This window comes from Ambystoma mexicanum, chromosome 14, assembly GCF_040938575.1.
Source record: "Ambystoma mexicanum isolate Mex_15411 chromosome 14, UKY_AmexF1_1, whole genome shotgun sequence".
Classification (NCBI taxonomy): Eukaryota; Metazoa; Chordata; class Amphibia; order Caudata; family Ambystomatidae; genus Ambystoma; species Ambystoma mexicanum.
Genome location: NC_090940.1, coordinates 324,918,797 through 324,937,702, shown reverse-complemented (window position 1 = coordinate 324,937,702; position 18,906 = coordinate 324,918,797). Strand labels below are relative to the sequence as shown.

The 18,906-nt window shown below is 48.9% G+C and overlaps 1 protein-coding gene across 2 annotated transcripts in view; it reads left to right on the top strand.

Annotated features, from left to right (window-relative positions):
- The window catches only part of TDP1 (tyrosyl-DNA phosphodiesterase 1), a 1,670,976-nt gene that overhangs the window by 1,161,098 nt on the left and 490,972 nt on the right, over window positions 1–18,906 (top strand). The gene's annotated exons all lie outside the window — the stretch shown is intronic.

Sequence of the window (18,906 nt, the reverse complement as noted above, 5' to 3'; positions counted from 1 at the left end):
AAATGCATAGGTATTCGTACAGCGAGGCCATGTGATACACTGCTGAGACTAATTATGGACTCACTGCAATCTAATCTGACACACTGCCTGAGGATGTAAGAAACAGCATGATTAAATGTTATCTGGCATTTGTATAGCGCCTTGTGCCATAGTTCATGGCATTGAAGCGCTTTTCCTGTCAGAGAGGCAAAGTAGTATGATAGAGCATTCAGTGCTGATAGGGAGAAGCAAAGTTGCGTAGATGGTTGAAATGAGGGCAAGGGATAGATTAAGGTGCTCAGGAAGGCATCCGATGGAAAAGGTACAGGGGCTATGTGTACAAATAGACAGAATTTATTGTGGGACTCGACTGTATTCTATGGGGCGCGGCGCCAAGAGGAGAGATGGCTGAAGAGGAGGTGCTCTCTGCGCAAGGGGGTATGTCTGGAAATTACTCACTGCATGGTGAGCATGGGCATGTTGAAGCCATCCCCAAGGAAACACAGTTGGCAAAGCCCTTACGCTTACTTTCCTAGGCCCCCAAAAACATTTCTGCGGGGTTGTATGTTAGGAATCCTAATTTGATAGGATTGCAAAAGCTCCCTGAAAAGCGAGTAAAAATGGTGCACCCTAGCCGAATATTGGATGAAGTAGGATGGTTCACTAAAGTGAACATTCTTCCAAGGGTTCTCTTTCTGTTCCACTCGCTCCCAGGACTCATGCCTTGTCCAAATCGGTAAAAGTACAAATGGAAACCTGGCACTATATTTTCTTAGTAAGTGGTTCAGGCTATCAAATACACTCCTAGCTGTATTGCCCGATAAATAAATGGCCAGAGGGGGTGGCATGTTTCTATATCCCGAAATACTTAATTGCCGCACAGCTGCAGGTTCTGAAAGAATGATAAAGAACGTAGTCTTCGAAGTGATAGGGGCACATGGAGAGAAACATCCCTGCCATACAACTCCAACTCGTTACATAGCTCCCCGAAGATCATAGTGCCCATACGCAACGCCAACCCAATCAGGAGAATGACCGTGGTCATTTGGGAAAATGGGCAATGTCAGCAGTGGGGTGTGCGCTAAGCACCCACAAAGCAAGGGTCCATTCTACCTTCACATGCTCCCCAGGGCTATTTAATGCTTGTATATTTTCTCTGACGAAACCCTGTTTTCGACAATTCCAGTTTAAATAGTGCTCTGCTGTTTTCCAATAGCAACCGTAAATGTGCTGGTACAGGGCAACTAAATGTCACTCAGTTCTGTGCAGGGGAGACAGCTATTTAAAAACATAGCACACCTTCAAATGTTAGCTTCCTCATAAAAACATTAATTTCTTAAGCAAGAAATGATGCGCAGGTTTAGAGACCTGGTAACTAAATGTTACTTGTTTTTTTTCAAAAGAAAAGCTCCAGTAGTAAAACGTTTTTGAAAGCTTTCTCATTCAGCTGTGCATAAGTGGGCAATTTAATCCTTTGGGAGAATGTGAAACAGTAATATCTTTAATCTCCTTACTTTATATTTTTACTGCATCACATTCTGCACATTAAAGTTTATTATTCACATAAGCATCTAGCCCACCAAATTGTCTGAAGCCACTGCTTATTATTGCAAATATTTTTCTGAGTGAATCAAGGCTGCATGATACTGGGCCAAATAGGCGCACTCTCAATTCAAACAGGATTTGACCTTACACAACCGGCATTTGCAAGATCAAAATGATGTCATTTAGTGTAATCATTTATCAGCACCCCCCATACAAATGCAATATGCATTTTTATGCTACTGGGAAAAATACAGCACTATTTTCAAATTGCCTAGTCAATCATGCAGTGGTTAATGTATAAGAAATAATCTTCACTATTGCTATTTAGTTCTTATACTTCGTGGGACGGGTGTCCGCCACAAATACCCACGATGGAGTTGGTAGTACGTTCCAACGGTCTTTATTGGAACTTTATACCAGAATGACTGTATGGTCAATGGAATCCTTTTGTGTCTACTGGGTTCTTAAGGGTAATTGGTGCTAGGGCCAGCCCGCTCTATTTCCTGCCAGTTTACCCTTTCCCTTGCCCAGACAACCTTAATAAGGTGTAAGTAGCTCGTCAACGGGGACACCCAACTGTCTGTTGTCCTAATACAATTGGTGTGTTCCCATAAGCGTTGGCTAACTAACTCTCTGGGTTTTTCATAGACCAACCTGTATGCCAAGGGTGTGTTTTTCTCCCCCGCAGCAGTATCACACTAAATTACTAGTTACTAAATTATAAAATCATCTGACACTCTTTCTGAAATCCCCAGTTAGGGTTTTCCCGTAACTATGCAACAAGTAGGTGTGCATTGTGTCAATCTGGAGTGGTTTTTTCGTAGACTTTCCCTAACCTATCCTGCTTAGTAGTCTTAGGAAGTTAGGGATGGTGCCTTCTTTCACCCGGTGTCACGCTAACTTCTCTCACACCCACTCGTACCTGACCCTTCACTTATTGGCCTCTACAGATGTTTGTAACGCTCACCTGACTCCCACGGAGGCGCTGGTCTAGTCTGGGTTGCTGTGGCCTCTTCGAGCGTGATGCGCAGAACTCGAAACACCGACTGAACAGGACCCTCAAATCTTGCTTTTCTGGCCCGTAGGAATATCCTTCTGCAGATGAGAAAGGGGATTAACAGTCTGCAGAATAGTGTGCTTGCTCCCCCCTTCCTCCCTTCGTTCTTCTCTAACTTCCTCCGAAATCCCGGTTGAAGCTCACCTTATGGTTTGAAAGGATGAACTCTCCATCCTGCTTCTGGTGCAGGGGCGCGTGTTTGTCCAGTTACTTCACTGGTTTTCAGAATGGCGCTGGCAAAATCCACTTGACTTTTCCGAGCGGAACGCCGTAAGTATGAAGATTACAAAAGTTCAAGTGTTGAGCCTCCTTTTCTGTTGCCTTCCTAATCTGTGATCTGTCCTTTATTTCAGGTGCAGAATGAAGGCGATGCGTTGAGGGATTGAATTGCCGATGGTAAACTCAGGTGAGTTAGCGATGGGGGCGATCCCTCTTAATGTCTTTATATTCCTCCAGTAATGTCTTTTGTCCTTTCCCCATAGGGGCCGGGGTGCGGTACCTGCCAACGAAGCGGCGCCGACCCGAAATGAGGAATGGTCCACCAACAGAAGACCGGTAAGTGTTATGGCGGAAAATTAGGCTTTCCTCATATGTTCCTTCTGCTCACCTTTTGTCTCTTCTTCCCTCCCCTAGGCGCAGAGATGTGGCGACCGGTGCAGACAGTCGCGGTGGAGCCAGAAGAACTCCCGAGGACAGGTGAGTGAAGCGCGGCGCTGCAGCGAGCAACGCGGTGCTCTTAAATGAAAGTCTTTTCTCAGGAACGCTGGCGTGAAGGTTCCGGATGCAGGTAAGAAGTTTGATAAAATTCTTGGTTTTCACCTTTCTCTTCTCTTCTTTCCTTACAGGTGTTCCAGGATCGAGGCGGGCGTGGCTGGAGACCAGATGCAGGAGCAGACACGGTGAGCGTTCAGCTGCTTGGATGCAGAACAACGCGAAGCGTGAGCTACTGACTGGACGTGGCTTAAATAGCCCCCAAAGTAGTTCCAGGTAAGTATCCTTCCCTGGCCACGCCCGAGTAGCAAAATAGTCCCAATGAAAAAATAGTCCCTTTCAGGTCTCAGGGAGGCCTGAATCTTGCAGCATGGTCTGCATCAGGTAAGTGCACAAAACACCTTTCCTTATGAGCCTGGCGCCTATGGCGCCAGGACTGAAGTCCAACATGAGCCTGGCGCCAACGGCGCCAGGACAGAGTCCAAAGAGCCCCTATAAGGGGCCGCTGGGCTTTTACCCGGGGGCATGATGCCTGCTCCTGGGGGTGCTGGGCCTGGCCTGGTGCTCCGGGGGTAGGCATCATGACAATGTGCTCCTCCCACCGTACTACTGTCCCTCCAATCTCTCACTCTGCCTTCTCACCTCCACCCTTTGATCTTCTCCTCTCACTTTTCAACTCTATGACTTCTTACTATCGCTACCTCCTGCTACGTCCATTGTTCCTTTTCCTCCCACTCTTCTTCCTTGCTTCTTGCAATTCTTCTTGTTATAGGCACTCTCTCTACTCTTACCTCTAGCTACTCCTATTCTCCCAACCCCTACGCTCATACTACTCTTGATCTTCTACTGTTCTTACTCCATTAGCAACACTACCCCTTTACTTCATTTACCTCCTGCTACTGTCAGACTACTGATATTTCTGATCAGTAGTAGACACTGTCACGCTCTACTACCAACTACCACTCTACTGCCTGTTTCTCTCACTCGCTACTCCACTACTCCTGCTACCTACTGTCTCTACTCCCAACTACTACTTCTAACTCCGCCACTACCACCAATACCCCTACCACTCTGCTACTCTTACTCTATTCCTCACACTCTCCACTCTCGCATACAAACACTCCAGAGACATTCTCCTTAAAATAGCCTCCACACTCCATTTGCTCACGCCTCCACTGGTCTATCGAACGTCCTCCTCCACCTCTTGTCCTCAACTAACTAACCCACACTAAACCATGCACATAGACTTAGTCAAATTTCCCTGCCAGAATTGGATACTTACCCTGACCAATAGCCTTACCTGGCCCCAGGAGTTTGACATGGGCTGGCTACGGGGAGGGCTTAAAAGGGCTTCTAAGCAACACCAATTTCTTCATGTGAATTGGCCGCATTTTTACCATCGAGCCTGTAGTGACTCACAGGGACTACTTGTCTTTTCAGGATTCTCTGGAAGCCTTGGCCCATTAGGAGTTTCCCTGGTGAGCTACTGGGCTACTAGGAGGGCCCTGTCCACAATAACAATTCCCTCGTGGTTTAGCGGCTTAATAAAGAAGCCTCCATAGAGGCCTTTTCCCTCTAAAGGGTATCCTTGGTGACATAGTGCAGGCCTATGTGTGCAGGCACCAACAGATGCAGTCTGCCGGAGCAAAGCTGGTGTTGCCAGTGTTGCGGCATCCCCTGGTGCTTTATACCCCATTGCCACGTCCTGTGGACTGGCGTTCTTTCTGACGGTGTCCTACGGGTACGGCAGGGCTCCCCCTGGCCCTGTTGCTGGCATCTGTGGCTTCCTGGGGTAGCTGACATAAGACAGGTGAGGTGCTGGTGGGACTGGAGGACTCCCTCCCTTCCCTGACAGTGCTACCACGCTGGCCCTTCCACATTAGAATATAATAAAAAACCTCTAGCTTCTCAGAGAAATTGGGCCTCAGTACGACCCCGGCGGGAGCCGTACCGGTAAAAACGACATGGATGCCGCCGGAGTTGTTTTTTTCTGGACGGAAAAAGTAACTCCCCATTCCCATTCGAGTCCCATAGCTGGTGCTACTGTCAATGTATGCGAGCGGGTGCCGTTCCACCCATCAGGTCAGACCTGGCAGACGGGAGCATCCGGCCCAAAAACTTGTATTCTGCCGGTCCGGTAACAATGGTGCCGGTAAGCCTACTGGCACCATTGTTACCGGGCCGGCAGGGTCGTAATGAGGCCCATAGTGTTTCCAGGAATTTGCTCTTTCTTTAACGACCAGGCAGATAGATTTGAGAGTAATCCCCTTACTTGGATTATGGACACCCAAGAGTATTAATATGTCCATGATTGGCGGGATGGGCCACTTGGTCTGTCATTGTGCTCCACAATTGGGACCAGAAACAAAAGTAGTAATTACAGGTTTTATTAAAGGAAGGTTCTAAGTTAACATAAAGTGTCACGATTCCTGCAAACTCAACAATACAAGGGAGGCAGGATAATGGCTCTGAATGTCAGGTTGTAACATCAGGAGGGAGCCGCGTGGGTTGTCGAGTGTCCAAAAGAATAGTTAATCCCTTCTTGCTTCATAGATGTGAGGGAGGGGTCAATGGGATTCTTAACTGTCCAAAGGAACAGAGATCTCCTCTTATTCTAAAGGGGTTCTCAACAAAGAATCAAAGGACACAGCTCCTCCTCTTACTCCAAAGTGGTTCTTTAGCAAGCTGCTCAGTTTTCTAAAGTTCAATACACACCGATTCAGTTCTGGGTCAAAACCAGTGTTCCTAATTATAAGAAGTGCTCATCCAGTTCTTATTCTCCAAGTAGTGCCTCTCTTCCACTCTTGGGCTTCAAGGGACAGGTCATCAGAGTCTCAGACCTGTCCTTTGGGCTGCTGATTTCCCTAGATGACAAAGCCAATGCCTTAGGAGCAGACACGTATTTCAGGAGTACCCAAATTGCTGCTTACTGGGCCATCTCTTTTGGGCTCTCTCCTGATTGAGTGGAAGCCCCCGTTCACCAGACTTGGCCCAGGGTTGCCACTCGTGAGATGGTTTGAAGTGCTGTGCTGGGGCTCGGTGGAGAAGTGTGGCTTTCCTGCCACCAGACGTGGTACCCAACTCCTGACCTTCACCACTTCCCCACTTTGTTCTTCTTGGGTGCTTGTTCCCTCCTGCTTGAGCACATGCTAGCGTCCTGCTCCCCGGTGCAGTGGTGCTGTTTCATCCACCCACCTCTGAACCCCTCTCGACTGCCATGGTTTTCTGGAACCGTGCTGTTCTCGCTAGATGGGTGATTGGTCTCTTCTACTATCTACCACCTTAGATCATCCGGCTCTTCCACCCTCCTAAGCAGCTCAACCTCTCCCTCCTCTCAGTGGGTGTCCTCTGTGCTACAGTTCTCTTCCCACTCTTCAAGAAAAATCACTAGTCCGCTTTTACTGGTCCCCAGTCTGTTTCAGAACAGCCTTGCTAGTACTTGTCCCAAGGCGATACCAGGAGGTCACTGCCAGAAGAGGATGGGCAACAACCAAGCCATTAATGACCCATGCAGATGTAACAAAGCAAGGATCACTGACAACCCCGGTCTGACTTCCTGGAATATTCATAGGTCTTGGAAGGTGTGTCTTGGGCTGTGGCCTTCTCTTCAGTCTACCAGAAGGGTGGGGATGGAGGGTCTGGAATGGCACCAGGCTGAGACTAAAAGTAATGCAGTGGAAAATATAATGTGTGTTAATAGGAGTTAACATGGATTAGGGTGGGTGTGGAATAAGGATGAAGAGTCTTGCCTATGCTGAAGACAGGCTGGAGCAGTATGGACTGCAGCAAAGTACCACTCGTACATACAAGAAAGAGTTCATAGCACTCCTAAAGTTTCAACCATATGCTGATACAGGGAGAAGTTCTAACAGCACTCCTATCTGCCCCCGCTTCCCCTTGTTACTGTTAATATAGTTTTACAACTTGACTAATTGAAAAGTAACATGAAGCAACATAGTATCCATGGACTAAACGACCTCACTTTGAAGACCTCAAGTCTTCCTGAATGGCCCTAATCCTAAACATACACGTACTGTTTCCCAGATGCTGAGATTGGAACTGCTGCGCTTCTCCTGTGGTTTCTGCTGTTGCAAAGGCGTGGTGCAAGGCGTCTGTGTGTTTTATACATGTAAACCGGAAGTGGTTTCTTACACCTCCAGTTCAACGTTCAGGAGAATGTTTTGTTAACTTCTAGCACTGTCATTTTGGAGGCAGGTGTCACGTCAGACACGAATCGGAACGTTTTACAGAGGTTCTGGAAACAGTGGGGCGCAGTTTGACTCTGGCGAGTGGACTGTCGGCGTGTAAGATAAGTAGGGGGTTTTGGGTGTGGCCAAGTATGCAGCCTCTTGATGCGACACATCCTCAGTTAATTCCGGGACACACAGTGTTCCTAACAAGCCTCACTTGCTTTTCTCTCACAGTCATTCTCCAAGATGATATTTTGCCCTTCCTTCCTTTAGCAAGATCTCTCTCTATCCTCACTGGTTGGATATTTCCATCCCTTTTCAATGTACAATATAATAGTTGCTTCCTTCCAGGTACTGTTTCTGTTTTGCGCTAAAGTCATCTCTACCTTCCAGATGGTACCCCTCCCTCTACCCTTCAAGATGATACCCTCATGTCTCTGCTCCCAAACACTTTAATTCTGTGTCTAACTACCCACAGGCTTCTTTCTGCTCCCCACTCTCACCACTCCCCTCTTAACACCAAAATACTTCCAGCTCTGCTAAATCCTGTCCCATGAGCATTTATTATATTTTTCACCAGGGTGTCCAGTGCTGATTGACATCTGATTTTCTTGGCAGAACCTTTCAGAACCCTGGTGGACCCAGACGGGTGATCGTGTGCAGCAGATGAGTATGTGGCAGAGGCTGTGAGGTGTGCCTCAGCGGGCCAGAGCGCAGTGACAGCTGACGAGGCGCCTTGATAGAGGAGCCTTGGAAAGGGGGCCAGACCCGGCAGTGCGGTGGCCGGCAGCCTCAATGGAGGGGGAGCTGGGAAGCGGCTCTTAGCCCAGTGCGGGCTAACGAGGTGGCAAATCGGAACACCAGCCCAGATTCAAGTGGACTCTCATGGTGTGTGGTGGAGGCTGACGGCGTGATGCAGCAGGGAGAGAGTAAGCAGTGGACCTGCTGCATGAGCAGGAGAGAGGGCTGGCAGAGTGGGTCCACCTGGAGGAATCTGTGGGCTCATGAGAAACCCAGTTGGGAGAGCCGGCAGCTTGGAACCTTAGGGACGGCCTTGACTGGACTGGATCCTGATACATGGTGAGGAGTGGTGGCAGGACTCTGGGCCACATAGGGGCTGATCTCTTCTCTCTGTGGCCCAGGAGTGGTATGCACAGGCTTCTAGAGGCTGAGAAGCGGGGGCAGCGCTGAGGTGCAGTGGACGGCCTGCAGAATTCAATTGCTTGCCAGGTATTGTGCAGAAGAGCCATAGATGACAGAGAACGTGAGGCTCTAAGCTTCACTGGGAGATCTGACCTGCAACAACAAAGGAGCGAGTGCTGCCAGCGAAGCCTTACCCAGGGAGGCGGTTTGAAGGTGCAAGTGAAGGGGACCGGTCCTGGGAGTGCAGGATAGCGGGACAGTGTTCAGATGTGACGCAGAGACGAGGAAGGCTCAGCCACAGGTGCCTATTGCCAGCGCTTGCCAGGTGCAGCACAGCGTGGGGACGCTGAAGAAGGAAGGCGGTCTGGGAATTCAGGCACTGCAATGCTTCAGGAGGAGCCCTGTGATGCAGTCCGGTGAGAAGACTGCTCAACAGCAAGATGCAGCGGGGGATGGTGGGTCACCACACCTGACACTGGATGACCTGAAGGACATTTTTCAAGAGATCAATACCATCAGTAGTGAAATAGAGGCCTCCATATTGGATTTGAAAGGAAGGGTGGGTAAGCTGGAGAACAAAATGGAGGGGGTAGAAAATAACCGGCCACAAGCAGACCTCAGGGATAGGAAATATGAGGCCCGACTGACAGATTTGGAGATGAAGGAAGAGGACACAATCCTGAAACTCGATGACCTTGAGAACAGAGAGCGAAGGAATAACCTACGCATTTTAGACCTGAGGGAACAGATGGGAAAGACTGTGGGTGATGTGGGCAGGAAAGTCAAAGAGGTGATCAACACCATCTTCATGTCTGAAAGTGGTAAGTAAGGTTGTGGAGCTGGAGAGGGCACACAGAGGAGGAGGAGGAGGAGGCGGCAGTGGTGGAAAGGGCCCCAGGTCCATCGTGGTCAGATTCCTCAGGTAGGGGGAGAAGATGGAGGTGCTGGAGAAGGCTGTCCAGTATGATGGCGATATGGTGCAGGTGTATCACGATCTACCTTGTCACGTTGGAGGGATTGTCATCCTTTCAAACAGTGGCTGTCTGAAAATAGGATCTGATATCACTGGGCCTTTCCTTTTACTCTGACGTTTGAGTTTGGAAAAACCGACTATAGGATCACCAATGGACCGGAAGCGCAGCGGATGCGGTGGCTACTAAAGGACATGGACCCGGCCCAGGATCAGCAGAAGGAGTCTGATGGCCCACCTGTGAAAAATAACTAATCAAAGGGGTTCTCCAGAGGAAGAGAGTGCCAGGAGGCAGGAAATTCAAGAGGCTCAATATCCCTTCTCCAGCGAAGTTACTCAGATGAGGGTCACAAGAAATATGTCTTGGGAGGAGAATTTACGTGGGGGCAGGGCACTTTATCTAATGGAGGGAATGGTAGTGGCATTACTGGGGTACGGGATGCAGAGTGAGTGACCTTTGGTGGCCCATTGATAAATGGGGGCGTCTTGAACTGGGGCGGGGCAAGTGGGGGGGTGTGGGAGGTGGAAGGGAGGAGGTGAGAGAGGGGTGTGTGTGGGAGGTGGGGAGTTGGGATGGGAAGTTGTTTAAGTTAGGTACGTTATTCCCATTGTACATAGAGGTGTGAGATGTTTGGTTGATTTATGGTTCCGGTAGATGATAATAGAGGGGGGCTGGCTGACCTGCTCGGAGTGGGGAACCTCAACATGAAGGGTTTGAACTCACCTAGCAAGTGCTCAATGGTGTCCAGGGAGTTCCGAAGACTGGGGCTGCACATCCTTCTGGTGCAGGAAACAATGTTGACTGCTGGGGAGGAAAGGCAAATCTTGGCGGACAGATTGGGAAGTTGTTCTATGCTTCTGGTGGTGTCAAGAAGGGTGGAGTGGGCATCCTCCCACATAGAAGGCTATGGATGGGGGACCCGATTGAGTGGAAGGGGGCTGATGGACTAGCTCTCTTGGTCTCGGGTACCATCGGTGGGGTGCAGATCTTTGTGGCCACAGTCTACTGCCCTAACCAGGGGAAGCTTAGGTTTTTTCAGGAGGCACTGACAGAGATATTCTGGGTGACTAGCGGCCTATTGTTCCTGGGTGGTGACTTCAGTATGTGGGCGGATCCAGGTATTGACAGGTGTGGGGAGGTAGAGGGAGATGGGCCAGCACGGGCACAGGGATGTGTGGGTCTACAGTGGTTACCTGGACCATCAAGGGTTGGTGGATGTCTGGAGAGAGCGCCACCCTGGAGTTAGGGGTTTCACCCTGTTCTACCTGCCCCCGTATTGACTACAGTTGCTTGCTTAGGGAATAGCTGGGGAGGGTGTCTGAATGTGATTTGGTCCCCATCAGCTGACTTTCTCTATAATGGGGTTGCACACGAGGTTTCCCTTTGGAAATGTAACGGCACGTTGTTGAAATATGCTGTTTTTCTCGAAGACATAAGGAAAGCGGGGAACCTGGAGATGTGAGGCCCCATGGTAAAGCACAAGGGGTGACTGTAAAGGGGAGTGAGCTAGAAAGCAGGGTATCACAGCCCTACCAGCCATTGATTGTGGTTTTGGTACTATAGAGAGAGAGGTAAAATTGATGAATTACCTCTACAGTGGAGAGAAAGGGGTGAAAGTATTGGGGCAGTGGATGCTGAAAACCTTTCATTGTGATATTTGCATTTGAGCGAGGGGGATGATGGGGATGTAAAAGGGGACCGGAGTAGTTTCACATGGTTGTAAAAATGTTTTAATGTTTGCAATAAGATTTGTGAAGCTTTCTGTGAAAACTTATACAATTTCAAATAAAAAAAAAACAAGACTCTATGATCATTAATTGTAGTATTCCTGTTGTGGATACTGGGACGTCAATAGGGCGTTGACAGGGGTCACAACTGTGACCCCTGGCTCTGCGACCCCTGTGTTCTGCATAGGCAGAGAGAAACTGAAAATAAAGCAGGCTCTCAGACGAGAACCCTCTTTACATTAATTTCTTTTTGTAGTGAGTCTGAATTCAAAAATAAATTATTTCCGTAACCGAAATAATTTTCTTTATTTTCTTTTTTATTGTGAATTGCTTTGGATCAATCTTTAGACAAAAATAATCAAATAATGCGACAAAAAATATACAATAAAAAGGAATTCAGTATGCAAATAATACCTAATAAAAACAATATATACACTGAATTCATAATTAATTCATACAATATACCTACAGTATAGATGATCCAGGACATCAGTTAAAAATTGACATAAGGAGAGCATCAAAGAATTTTTTTTTCCCCACATAAGCCTTGGCCAAAATAATTCCCTTGAGACTACAGATTCAGAGCATTCCCGATGTTTGAAGTACCTCGCTCTCTTTATAGCAAGAGCCGGACATTCGTTTATCCAATGCTCCAAGGTTGCAATGAGATCAGAGCCAAAACAAAAACGACATTCTGCCGTTTTGGCAAGAGATTCAAAATGCTCTCCCCAATGTATAGTCCGTTCCATAGTAGGAAGTTGGTTAAGTTTGAAACTCATTTAAAGAGAGCACATTTTCAGGCAAGGGAAGCGAGATAGATACGTTGAGAAGTATTTCCTTTTTCTCAGAAATTTAGCATACTCTGTGTATGAACAATATGATTGAATAGAGTCAAGAGTACATAACCAATCGTACCTAAAGAGTTTTAATTTCAATCCCCCCGGTTGATTTAGTAGTTCTTCATCTGTCGACCCAATCATGTTAAGCAGATCTGACATCCTTCCCACATCGTTATTAATAGCTGGTATCTGTTTATCCTTCATAAGACTGTTTAACTCCACATAAAGTGAGTTATCTGCTGGACTGAGAAATTTTGAATTGTGAATAGTAAAGTAGTTGTCTCCATTGGTATCTGGCTTGAAGTGAAGTGAGTGCCAACTCATGGCGAATTATCGAGTTGGGAATAGACATTCCAAGAGACAACACCTCTTTCCAGAGGTGGGCCTGTAACTTATTCAAAAGGTCCCCCAAATCCAAGAACGAAAGATCCAAGCCATACAAGAGCACAGGTTTGATTTTCAATAGATAATACGAAGGGCGGGTAAAATCGAAAAACTGCACACTTTGTGGAGTAACCGTTTCATGTGTGAGACTAATGGTATGATGTTATCCCTCAAGGAGTGTTGCCACATAGTAAAGGAAAATGTATTAGTGAGGTTATAACCTAGGTATATAACCACCGATACTTGTTCAATGAGTTCCCCTTCCAAAATCCACCTCATTGTTTTGGGCTGCTTTTGTTTGGATAAAATGATGATCTTTGATTTCGAGCCATTGGCCTTGAGATTGTGTTGGAGCTCAAATTGCAGGAAAATATCCAATTTGCGTTGTAGGGCGGTAGGCCTAAGATCAAAGAGAATAAGATCATCAGCAAATGCAACCCAATGGAGTCTTAGATCACCAAGCCTAACCGGATAGATGTCGTTCCTACACCACAGACTCTCAATGTCACTTCAATAGAGATTGAAAAGAGTGGGGGCAAGAGTGCACCCCTGTTTGACACCCACTTGAGTTGGAATGAGTCCAGAGAGGGCACCATCTCTAGTTACAGATTCTAATCATAGTGTCTCTGTGTAGGAGGGCAATGAGCTGAACTAATTTTGGGGGGACTGTGAGAAACCTGAGGGTATTTTTCCAAGTAGACCTCGAGAATCCCTTATTGAGGTGGCCATGAAAGGGCTGGCACTCTCAGATCCCAACCCTGGAGGTTGACTAGCGAGAGAGGATCACCTGGGTAGGGGAGCCCATGGGTATGCTCAGGGAAATGGTATCCGGTCATTGGATCGACAACCAAAGCATCGACAGCCATACCATCTAAAAAAAAAAAAAATACATCTAATGCATTTTTTTTAGATAGTAAAGGGTTTAGTTTAATAAAAATGGGTTTTAAAGGTTAGAAAAAGAGGGCTTCGGGGGTGCACCCCCCATAAAAAAAATGATGGTATGGCATTAGATACTTTGGCTGTCGATGGAATGACTATAAACCCAGGGAAATGCCCAAGGTGTGACACAGTACTACATCGCTGAAGAAGGAGAGGAGGACAAAGTCCCTGAGATTTTCTTTCAGTATTCCACATCTGCCTCCCTTCCACCCGAAGTAAGCTCCCTTAATAAAATCCAACTACCCTTACACCTCTGGTAAACCAACTAGGAGCTCAGACCCTGTTGCCCTCGAAAACTACAATTCCCAGAATCCTTGGCTGTCTGTTGCCTACCCTAATGCCTCCGGTCATTGCTTTTCCCGTTCTTCTGATTATTATTTCCCACACTCCTAACCTGCTCATGACAAAACCCCCCCTTTTCACACATACACTTTTGAACCCCGTGGAAGAAAATTGACTAATGCTAAAACTGTTTACCTGACATGTCCCAACTCAAAGGTCAGGCAGGGCCAGGCAATTGAACGGAATCACATGCACCTGACGGCCATTTCCCTTCCCCACAGGGATATAAGGTGGAGCACGAAAAAAAACAGGACGAGCAAGGCAGACCACACCACCTGAAAGCTAACTCAGCATGACAGTTCAAGAGGAGGAGAAAGACGGCGCAGACCGAGAGGGTGACAAGGAGAGAAGTGACCTTTCCCTTTCCGACCAAGGTCGTGAACCCTCCACAGAAGTAATCATAAGACTGCAAACAATATCCAGCGTGTGTTGCAGCAGATGCCTACGGTACACAAGACCATCCTCCGCTGATGACCAAGTCGGGAAAGGACGGTGGTCTCGGTGGTACCAACCTTGACTCCAAGGATAAAGAAAGGCAAGCAGTTCATCACAGCTGGTGAGTCGAGGAAATAATCGATTAGAAACTGAATTATGTTGAACGAAAAGTAACTAACGGCTAATTAGAACTTTGAAAGATTTAGAGATACAATTGAGGAAAGAGGGGGAGAACCAGAAACAGAGGAGGCTGTCACCACATGGGTGCTCAAGCAGGAAACTATGAAGCGATTACCGATGGTAGAAACTACTGTAACCAGAAGCCTTTGGGAAGAGGCGAAAAGAGGTCAAAGTGGTCATACAGGGGTCTTGTAAAATCCTCTGTATCGCTGAAAGTCTTTGACCGACAGATGATTGCGAAGCTAAGGGAAATGAATCCTGCTTGGTGAAATGAGCGTATGAACAGTGTGCTAAAGTTGGCAAGAGTGAACCCGGCAGAGGGATGCTAACGAAAAGGGGCAAAGAAAGAGGGAGATCTGTGGTAGAACGTTATCATCCAAAGTTCAATGAAAAAGGAACTGTTTATTTGATTTGTTCAATATGATTTGTGAAGGATCAACGCCCAGAAGAAGCAGACCCAGGGGTGAAGCCATCACCCAAAGTATTCGTGGAACTGAACTTTGTGTTTTGTTTGTTGGATACAGGCCTTGAATACAAGAGACTTTTGTGAAAAGAGACTTAACCATTGAAGAACCTGATAACTGGTACAGAACTGTCGGCTCGTGCTGGGAAAGCTCAAGCGTATGCTGTGCTCAGAAGTCACACCTTGTCCCATGCTCTAAACATGGGGAAGGGAGACCACTGGCAATCCCACCCTGACTTACTATTTGTGAACACTTCCTTCTTTATTGAAAACCCTATGCCACACTCTTTCTGTAATTATTTGTAAGGATTTGGCAATGTTTTTTTTTAGTATAGGCCTTTTATTTTGACACAACGCCATTGCATTCATTGTTCAATAAACACCCTTGAACTGTGATCACTTGCGTCTGTCTTTACTGTTGCCACCATGAGTTCCTTACAGGGACTACAAATTGAATCAGTTTTGCCCAAAGTAATTCTCGCAATACACAGTCGAAGGCAGCAGACATGTCCAGAGAAGTCATATAGACAGGCCCCCTGTCGTGATTGTTCACATTATGCAACAGATGCGCCATAACTGTAGCATTGAGTGTGGCAGCCATACTTTGCCTAAAACCTACTTGGAACTTCAACACGATAAGGGTCTGTGTAAGAACTGAATTGAAATCTCTAAGAAGAAGAATAGAGAAAACCTTGCTAGCAGAGTCCATGAGTGCAATTGGTCTAAAGTTTTCTAGTGATGTAGGATCACCCTTTTTGTATACCTGAATAACTGTGGATTGAGTCCAAGACAGAGGAATTGTGTGGGTTACAAAGGTATGGTTAAAGAGGGCCTTAAGGTAAGGTACCCAAAGTTGGGAGGCTTTTTTGAGGACATATATGATATGATATGATAGTTTATTTTTATATTGTGCCCATACACAAGTGTTTCAGGGCACAACGAGGCAAGGGAGAGGTACAATGGAGGACAAAACAACAATCTTACTAGGCCCAGTGACATTGAGAACGTGCAAGTGCGGGGGAGAGAGAAGGAGGACATGCTAGGGGCAGGGGAGGAGTGGAAAGTTCTGAGCACATGAAAAAATAACAGCAGGTAGTGTGGCCAGCAGGTGGCAAGTGCAGGAATTAAGGGCAGACAGCGGGCGTCTGATATGTGCAGGTAGGGGGATTGTAGGGTTGCAGATACAGACCCAGGTGCAAGCGTTGCCAAGAGGCAGTGAGTGTATGCAGATGGGAGGTGGGGGACATGGATCTGGGCCCGAATATAGAGGGTAGCCAGGAGCCCAGTGCACAAACAGAGATCAACAGGGGAGTGGAAGATCCACCAGGGGGCGCCGAGATGTTCTGAAGCATCTCCGCTCGTCTCCCCAGCTGGGCGCTAATCGAGGGACCTGAGCCCCCCCCGACACCCCCGGAGCGGGACATACACCCCCCCCCCAGTACGAAGGTGCAGAGCACCCCCAGCTCAAACCCGAGCCTCGGGGGTGCAAAGGAGCCGGAGTTACAGCCCCGCGATTCCAGAGGGCGCGAAGTCCCTCCCCCCTGCGGCTTTTGAGGCTCCGCGGCACGCAGCGCCGAGCCCGGGCCCAGGGAAGGCCCACAGAGACCCAGGCGACCGAGGCCGCGGACATCCGCCTCGGCCTGACGGTTGTCGGCGGCGGAGCAACGGCCCGAGAGGAGGTCCCGGGAGCCCGAGAAGAGGGCGCTGCGGCAGATCGCGAAGCACTCCCAACGGGGAGGCGAGAACGAGCACCCCAGAAGTGCGCGGAATCCCCCGATCGGCGCAGGAGAGGCCCCCCGAGGTAAGGAGGCCCAACCCGGGGCTGGGCACCCGCCGGGGGTAACAAGACTCATCGGGGGGGGAAGGAGAGAAACCCAGTGTAGCCCACACAAGCACCCTGAGACGGAGTGGGGCGCTGGGCCCAACTGGGAGCATCTACCCCCCGCAAGTGCTGCATAAAGTCACTCCGAGGGGCCCGGGACCCCCTCCCCGCCCCCTCCCTGGCTAGCTTCACCACCCCAGGCCACGGCCCCAACTGCGGTGAACTACAAGGTGAAAACCCGAGAAGGGGAGACCCCCACCCACACTAAGGGACCTGATAGCGGCGCTGAACCCCCATAACCGGACCTCCGCCCTTGGCCCCAGGCCAACCAGGGGCCCCCGCCTCCCCCAGGATGCAAAGAGGCTAACCAGGCCCCACTGGCTACGATCTCCCGGTGGTGGCCCCCGCGGAGCAAGTGGGCCCGAAGAAGGCCTATGTCCTGGAGGGAATCGCTACAGAGGTTCCGGCGTCCGTTCCCAGAGTCCCCCACAGCCCCTGGAATGGCGGCCCAAACGCAGCAAGAAGCAACAGATGCAAACGTGCTCTCCAGGGGAATGGCGGCCCTTCTTGAGGAAATCAGAGGATTCCGCGCAGATATTACCCATAGGCTGGACACCCTAGACAAAAAGGTGGACAATCTAGATGACAGGGTGCAGGCATTGGAAAATAATACTACCTCGAATGGCATCTTCGAGACGCAATTTGACATGCGCCTATCGGAACTGGAGAGAAGAGAGGAGAAATGTTCTCTAAAAATGGACGATTTGGAAAATAGGGAACGGCGCTGCAACCTACGCTTCCTAGGTTTCCCGGAACAAGATGGCGAAACCCAGGCGGACATCGTCAAGGCCGTAAACGCGGTGGTGGGAGTGCTCTTTGACGGGGCCAATACCAACGAGCCCACTATTGACAGAGCCCACAGAGCGGGGGCAGCCTCCAGAGGCCCCAGGTCCGTCTTAGTCCGCTTCCACTATTTCTCAGAGAAAAGCAGGATCCTCGAGCTCGCTCGCAAGAAGGGCCCGGTGGACTGGGAAGGGGCCCAGATCTCGGTATATCAAGACTTATCGGCCTTCACTCTGGCGAGACGCCGCCTTTGTTCCCCTCTGACAAAAATGCTCCAAGCCAAGGGAGTCCGTTACAGGTGGGGGTATCCTTTTTCACTTTCTTTTGAGTTCGAGGGATATAAATATGCCCTGGTCACCGAGGACGACATCCATAGAGTGACGGGTGAACTCCTAGATGGCTCGGGTTTGGAACCAGGTGACCACGATCGGGAGCGAGCCCCGAAGGGCCCAAAAGGGAACAATGCTCCGAAGGAGAGGCGCAGAGTACGAGGCCAAAGGAAATTCAGGAGAGTGGCCCCAACGTCTCCGGACATTCAGAATGGCTGAAACGAACCATTGGTGACCGACGAACAATTCATTCAAGAACGTTTCAAGGGGGGAGGTTGTTATGATTCTCGTTTTGTATTGTCCCCGAAGAAGGGGGGGGGGGCTCATAAGGGTGCTTATGAAGAGGTAATGAGCCCGGAGGAGGGAGACATGGTTGGCCGGTTGTGTGACTTTGGGACGATGCCTCAACACAACCAGGCGATCTGGGGGGAGGGGGGTGGGGGGAGAGAAGGGGGGAAGTTGGGTTGTTGGGGAAATAGTTATAGTACGCCAAGGCTCGGGGACTTGACCACACAATTTGAGAACTACGACACTTGCATCCTTGAAATTGGAGCTATGAGCTTCAAATTGCGTCCCAATGGATGATTCACTCCAATCCTTGTCAGTGGGGTCCTTGAATGTACGTGGGCTCAACTCACCCACCAAGAGGTCGCTCCTTATGCGTGAATTTAAGAGGATGAATCTACAGTTCCTCTTTGTGCAGGAGACCCACTGGGTTCGGGGGAAGGAGCCCAAACTGAAGGCCAAAAACATAGAACAGGTGCTCTCTGCCTCTGCCCAGACTAAGAAGAGGGGAGTGGCTTTACTGGTGTCTCCCGGGGCTCACTTTGGGTTCAAAGCGTCTAAAGCTGACCCTGAGGGCCGGTACCTCATGGTAAAGGGGGATGTGCGGGGACGTTTGTTCACCTTGGTCTGCATATATGCCCCAAACGAGTCACAGGACACTTTCTGGGAAAGTATGAAGGCGACAATAGTCGCTTTTGCGGAAGGCACCCTCCTGGTGGGTG